Source organism: Astatotilapia calliptera, chromosome 3, assembly GCF_964374335.1.
Source record: "Astatotilapia calliptera chromosome 3, fAstCal68.1, whole genome shotgun sequence".
NCBI lineage: Eukaryota > Metazoa > Chordata > Actinopteri > Cichliformes > Cichlidae > Astatotilapia > Astatotilapia calliptera.
In genome coordinates this window covers 26,604,252-26,610,770 of record NC_137424.1, presented here as the reverse complement: position 1 = coordinate 26,610,770, position 6,519 = coordinate 26,604,252, and positions in this window count along the sequence as shown.

The following is a 6,519-nucleotide window of genomic DNA, read 5'->3' as shown; positions in this document are numbered from 1 at the left end:
TATTAGGCACAAATCTTATAAAATAGCAGAAATAGTATTATTTAGCACAATAGTAATAAGTTAAACAGAAAAATTGGAAAAGCAAAATGGACAGCTGAAAAAATGCTGAACATGCTGAGGGTCCCTCAAATATACTTGTTAAATGAAAAAATCAGCAAAAAAATGCACAGGGAGAGAGAAGTAAGTTTCTAGGTCAGCCTGGGAGCTGCTGAATTTGAATCCACCAATCAGAGAGCCTGTGTACTTTTTCCCGCCAAAACATGTGCCTCTTTTTACACACGCAGCAGAGAGAGGCACAGGATTATTGCAGCCTATTTCTCATAGTGAGGACTCCCCTCAAACAAATGACCATAATTTCCAAACCGTAGGGGCTAGAGCGGTCATTCTTACACCGTTTTGTTCAGAAGAGATGGGGGAATCTTCCAGTGTTTACAATTTATCATTAAAATATGAATTATTAAAGATATTTGACTTGTAATGCACCATAACTGAGTAGAGCGAAGCAAAAACTGCCTTGACTTGCCCTCAAACAACGCTTTCTAACTCGAAATCTATTTGGAGTATCGATATCATTCTTTCACCGTAAGAGACAGCAGGCTTTGGTGAACAATCATGGAAATTTTCAGGTCTCTGTGGAAATCCAACAAAAAGTTATGACGAGAGAAAAAAGTGGTTCATTTCCACAGTTTGAAATCTGAAGAAATCTGAGCGAAGGACGAATTTCCTACCCTCGAACAAGTCCAACTCATTTCAGAACGGTAATAGGTGAGAAAGAAATTCTTGAATTGTGAGCGTCAGGGGTGTCTGAAGATATTCGGGGACAAGCCTCATGTCTTAACTTTGCTTCGTTAAGGAGATATGACGATTCGAATATGCCTCTCATTACAGAAATCCAGCGGTGATTTTGAACAAGCTCTCCATTCACTTTATATGGAGAGTTTTCTGACCTTGTGTTAGTCTGAGGAGATTTGCAAAAATTCTATAAATCCCACAACAATGATGGTGACATTTTCTGAAAGCCAGCAAAAATACCTACGTTTTGATGTATAATTTGTGGAAGTTGAGTGAAAATTGAGCAAGTAGCAGGAAGTTGTTCGGACATGAAGTGAAAATTGCAAAACCTTCAGTGGCACACTGGAAGCCAAGAGCATAGCAACCATAACAACACATGTATTTTGTGAAAAATCACAATTTTGACACTCAAAACTTTAAGAGGCATAAAAGTAAAACAGTAGAAGATTTGAAAAAGCTGAATCATACCTGAATAGCCAAATAATTTGTGAACATTTTAAAATTTGAATGGTTGTTCTAGGTGAAAATATGAGGAAGTAGTTAAGTTTCAAAAACAGGCAAAATTTAGCAGAATTGCAGAAGTTTCCCATTCATTTCAATGGGACAAATTAAAGGAAAAAAGCTTAATATTTTAAAAAGTATAATAGTTAAAAATAGCAAAAATCGTAGCAGGAATTAGCAAAAATAGCTGAATAGTTTAAAGTTTGAACGGTGAAAATAGCACAAAAATTGTGGAAGTAGTTAAACGGCGAAAAGTGTACGGAAGCAACTAGAATAATAATAAAGAATAAAGAGAAACAGGAACTCAATAGTGTGGATGCTTAAAGCATCCACACAATAAAGAATAAAGAGAAACAGGAACTCAATAGTGTGGATGCTTAAAGCATCCACACAACTAGAAAAATTTGCATTTCCTGCGAAAATGCAGTGTGGATGCTTAAAGCTGAAGCTGTATGCAAAAAGTAGCTGAAAAAGCTGAAAAGTTGCAGAAATTGTAAAAACTTTGCAGAAGCAAAAGAAGTTTGCTAAAATGGAATAACTTAGCAGAACTGCAATATCTTAGAAGAAACATAATACTTGGCAGAAATACAATAGCATAGCAGAATTTAGCAGAAATATTGTAACTTACCAGAAACATGATAACTTCTCAAAAATACAAGAATTTAGGAGAAATAGTATAAGATAACAGAAAGAATATATTTAGCCAAAAATACTTAAACATTACAGAAACACTATGATTTAGAAAAATAGTACAACAGAGCAGAAATATTGTGATTTACCAGAGACACTGTGATGAACTATGAATATTGTAATTTTAAATTAAGACTATGTTTTAGCACAAATATTATAATTTGGCAGAAATACTATAATTTAGCACAAATACTATAAAAAGCAGAAATACTATAATTTAGCAGAAATACTATATTAAGCACAAACCCTATAAAAAGCAGAAATACTGTACTATGATTTGGTAGAAAAAACTATAATTAATCAGAAATACTATATTTGGCAGAAATACGGTATTTGGCACAAATCTTATAAAATAGCAGAAATAGTATGATTTAGCACAATAGTAATAACTTAAACAGAAAAATTGGAAAAGCAAAAATGGACAGCTGAAAAAATGATGAACATGCTGAAGGTCCCTCAACTATACTTGTTAAATGAAAAAAATCAGCAAAAAAATCTATAACAGCCACACAATCACAAATATGTACACATAAGAAAACACACATGCACAGAGAGACACACACACAAGATCCAATTCAGTCAACCAGTCTAAATATATTGAATTTGAATCTTAGAATGAGATCATCCCATTAAAAGCCTTTCTCTCTCTCTCTCTCTCTGTCACACACACACACACACACACACACACACACACACACACACACACACGGAGAGAAAAGTGAGTTTCTAGGTCAGCCTGGGAGCTGCTGAATTTGAATCCACCAATCAGAGAGCCTGTGCACTCTTTCCCTCCAAAACAGGTGCATCCTTTTTACACACGCAGCACAGAGAGACACAGGATCATTGCAGTCTATTTCTCATAATGACGACTCCCCTCAAACAAATGACCATAATTTCCTAACCGTAGGAGCTAGAACGGTCATTCTTACACCGTTTTGTTCAGAAGAGATGGGGGAATCTTCAAGTGTTGACAATTTATCATTAAAATATGAATTTTTAGAGATATATGACACGGATGACTTGTTGACTTAGAAGCCACGAATTCCCCAATATGCAAATTTGAATACCTGGAGCCCACATACATGATTGGCTGGCTGGGAAGCTGTGCAGGCCCTGATTTGTGGATTTGAATTCCTCAGCCCTCAGATATGATTGGCTGGCTTAGAAGCCATGAAGTCCCCAATATGCAAATTTGAATGCCTCAGGACACATATATGATTGGCTGGGAAACCGTGCAGGACCTGATTTGAAAATTTGAATGTCTAAGTCCTCACAGAGGATTGGCTGCCTGGGGACCAGGCAGAAATATATAGAAATACTATGATTAAGCATAAATACTACATTTAGTAGAAATACTATGTTTTAGCACAAATCCTATAAAAAGCATAAATACTATAATTTAGCAGAAATACTATATTAAGCACAAATCCTATAAAAAGCAGAAATAGTATGATTAAGCATAAATACTACATTTAGTAGAAATACTATGTTTTAGCACAAATCCTATAAAAAGCAGAAATACTATAATTTAGCAGAAATACCATATTAAGCACAAATCATATAAAAAGCAGAAATACTATATTAAGCACAAATTCTATAAAAAGCAGAAATACTATATTAAGCACAAATCCTATTAAAAGCAGAAATACTATATTAAGCACAAATCTTATGAAATAGCAGAAACAGTATGATTTAGCACAATAGTAATAAGTTAAACAGAAAAATTGGAAAAGCAAAATGGACAGCTGAAAAAATGCTGAACATGCTGAGGGTCCCTCAAATATTCTTGTTAAATGAAAAAATCAGCATAAAAATGCACAGGGAGAGAGAAGTAAGTTTCTAGGTCAGCCTGGGAGCTGCTGAATTTGAATCCACCAATCAGAGAGCCTGTGTACTTTTTCCCGCCAAAACAGGTGCATCTTTTTACACACGCAGCAGCACAGAGAGGCACAGGATTATTGCAGCCTATTTCTCATAGTGAGGACTCCCCTCAAACAAATGACCATAATTTCCTAACCGTAGGGGCTAGAGCGGTCATTCTTACACCGTTTTGTTCAGAAGAGATGGGGGAATCTTCCAGTGTTAACAATTTATCATTAAAATGTGAATTTTTAGAGATATACGACATGGATGACTTGTTGACTTAGAAGCCACGAATTCCCCCAATATGCAAATTTGAATGCCTGAGGCCACATATATGATTGGCTGGCTGGGAAGCCGTGCAGGCCCTGATTTGTGGATTTGAATTCCTCAGCCCTCAGATATGATTGGCTGGCTTAGAAGCCATGAAGGCCCCAATATGCAAATTTGAATGCCTCAGGACACATATATGATTGGCTGGGAAGCCGTGCAGGCCCTGATTTGAAAATTTGAATTTCTCAGTCCTCACAGAGGATTGGCTGCCTGGGGACCTGGCAGAAATATATAGAAATACTATGATTAAGCATAAATACTACATTTAGTAGAAATACTATGTTTGAGCAAAAATCCTATAAAAAGCAGAAATACTATATTAGGCACAAATCCCATAAAAAGCAGAAATAGTATGATTAAGCATAAATACTATATTTAGTAGAAATACTATGTTTTAGCACAAATACTATAAAAAGCAGAAATATTGTAATTTAGCAGAAATACTATATTAGGCACAAATCTTATAAAATAGCAGAAATAGTATTATTTAGCACAATAGTAATAAGTTAAACAGAAAAATTGGAAAAGCAAAATGGACAGCTGAAAAAATGCTGAACATGCTGAGGGTCCCTCAAATATACTTGTTAAATGAAAAAATCAGCAAAAAAATGCACAGGGAGAGAGAAGTAAGTTTCTAGGTCAGCCTGGGAGCTGCTGAATTTGAATCCACCAATCAGAGAGGCTGTTTACGTTTTCCCGCCAAAACAGGTGCATCTTTTTACACACGCAGCACAGAGACATAGACCTGCTTCTTTCAGTTTATTTCACATAGTGAGGATTCCCCTCAAACAAATGACCATAATTTCCTAACCGTAGGGGCTAGAGCGGTCATTCTTACACCGTTTTGTTCAGAAGAGATGGGGGAATCTTCAAGTGTTGACAATTTATCATTCAAATATGAATTTTTAGAGATATACGACATGGATGACTTGTTGACTTAGAAGCCACGAATTCCCCAATATGCAAATTTGAATACCTGGAGCCCACATACATGATTGGCTGGCTGGGAAGCTGTGCAGGCCCCGATTTGTGGATTTGAATTCCTCAGCCCTCAGATATGATTGGCTGGCTTAGAAGCCATGAAGGCCCCAATATGCAAATTTGAATGCCTCAGGACACATATATGATTGGCTGGGAAGCCGTGCAGGCCCTGATTTGAAAATTTGAATTTCTCAGTCCTCACAGAGGATTGGCTGCCTGGGGACCTGGCAGAAATATATAGAAATACTATGATTAAGCATAAATACTACATTTAGTAGAAATACTATGTTTTAGCACAAATACTATAAAAAGCAGAAATACTATAATTTAGCAGAAATACTATATTAAGCACAAATCCTATAAAAAGCAGAAATAGGATGATTAAGCATAAACACTACAGTTAGTAGAAATACTATGTTTGAGCAAAAATCCTATAAAAAGCAGAAATACTATATTAGGCACAAATCCCATAAAAAGCAGAAATAGTATGATTAAGCATAAATACTACATTTAGTAGAAATACTATGTTTTAGCACAAATACTATAAAAAGCAGAAATATTGTAATTTAGCAGAAATACTATATTAGGCACAAATCTTATAAAATAGCAGAAATAGTATTATTTAGCACAATAGTAATAAGTTAAACAGAAAAATTGGAAAAGCAAAATGGACAGCTGAAAAAATGCTAAACATGCTGAGGGTCCCTCAAATATACTTGTTAAATGAAAAAATCAGCAAAAAAATGCACAGGGAGAGAGAAGTAAGTTTCTAGGTCAGCCTGGGAGCTGCTGAATTTGAATCCACCAATCAGAGAGCCTGTGTACTTTTTCCCGCCAAAACAGGTGCCTCTTTTTACACACGCAGCACAGAGAGGCACAGGATTATTGCAGCCTATTTCTCATAGTGAGGACTCCCCTCAAACAAATGACCATAATTTCCAAACCGTAGGGGCTAGAGCGGTCATTCTTACACCGTTTTGTTCAGAAGAGATGGGGGAATCTTCCAGTGTTTACAATTTATCATTAAAATATGAATTATTAAAGATATTTGACTTGTAATGCACCATAACTGAGTAGAGCGAAGCAAAAACTGCCTTGACTTGCCCTCAAACAACGCTTTGTAACTCGAAATCTATTTGGAGTATCGATATCATTCTTTCACCGTAAGAGACAGCAGGCTTTGGTGAACAATCATGGAAATTTTCAGGTCTCTGTGGAAATCCAACAAAAAGTTATGACGAGAGAAAAAAGTGGTTCATTTCCACAGTTTGAAATCTGAAGAAATCTGAGCGAAGGACGAATTTCCTACCCTCAAACAAGTCCAACTCATTTCAGAACGGTAATAGGTGAGAAAGAAATTCT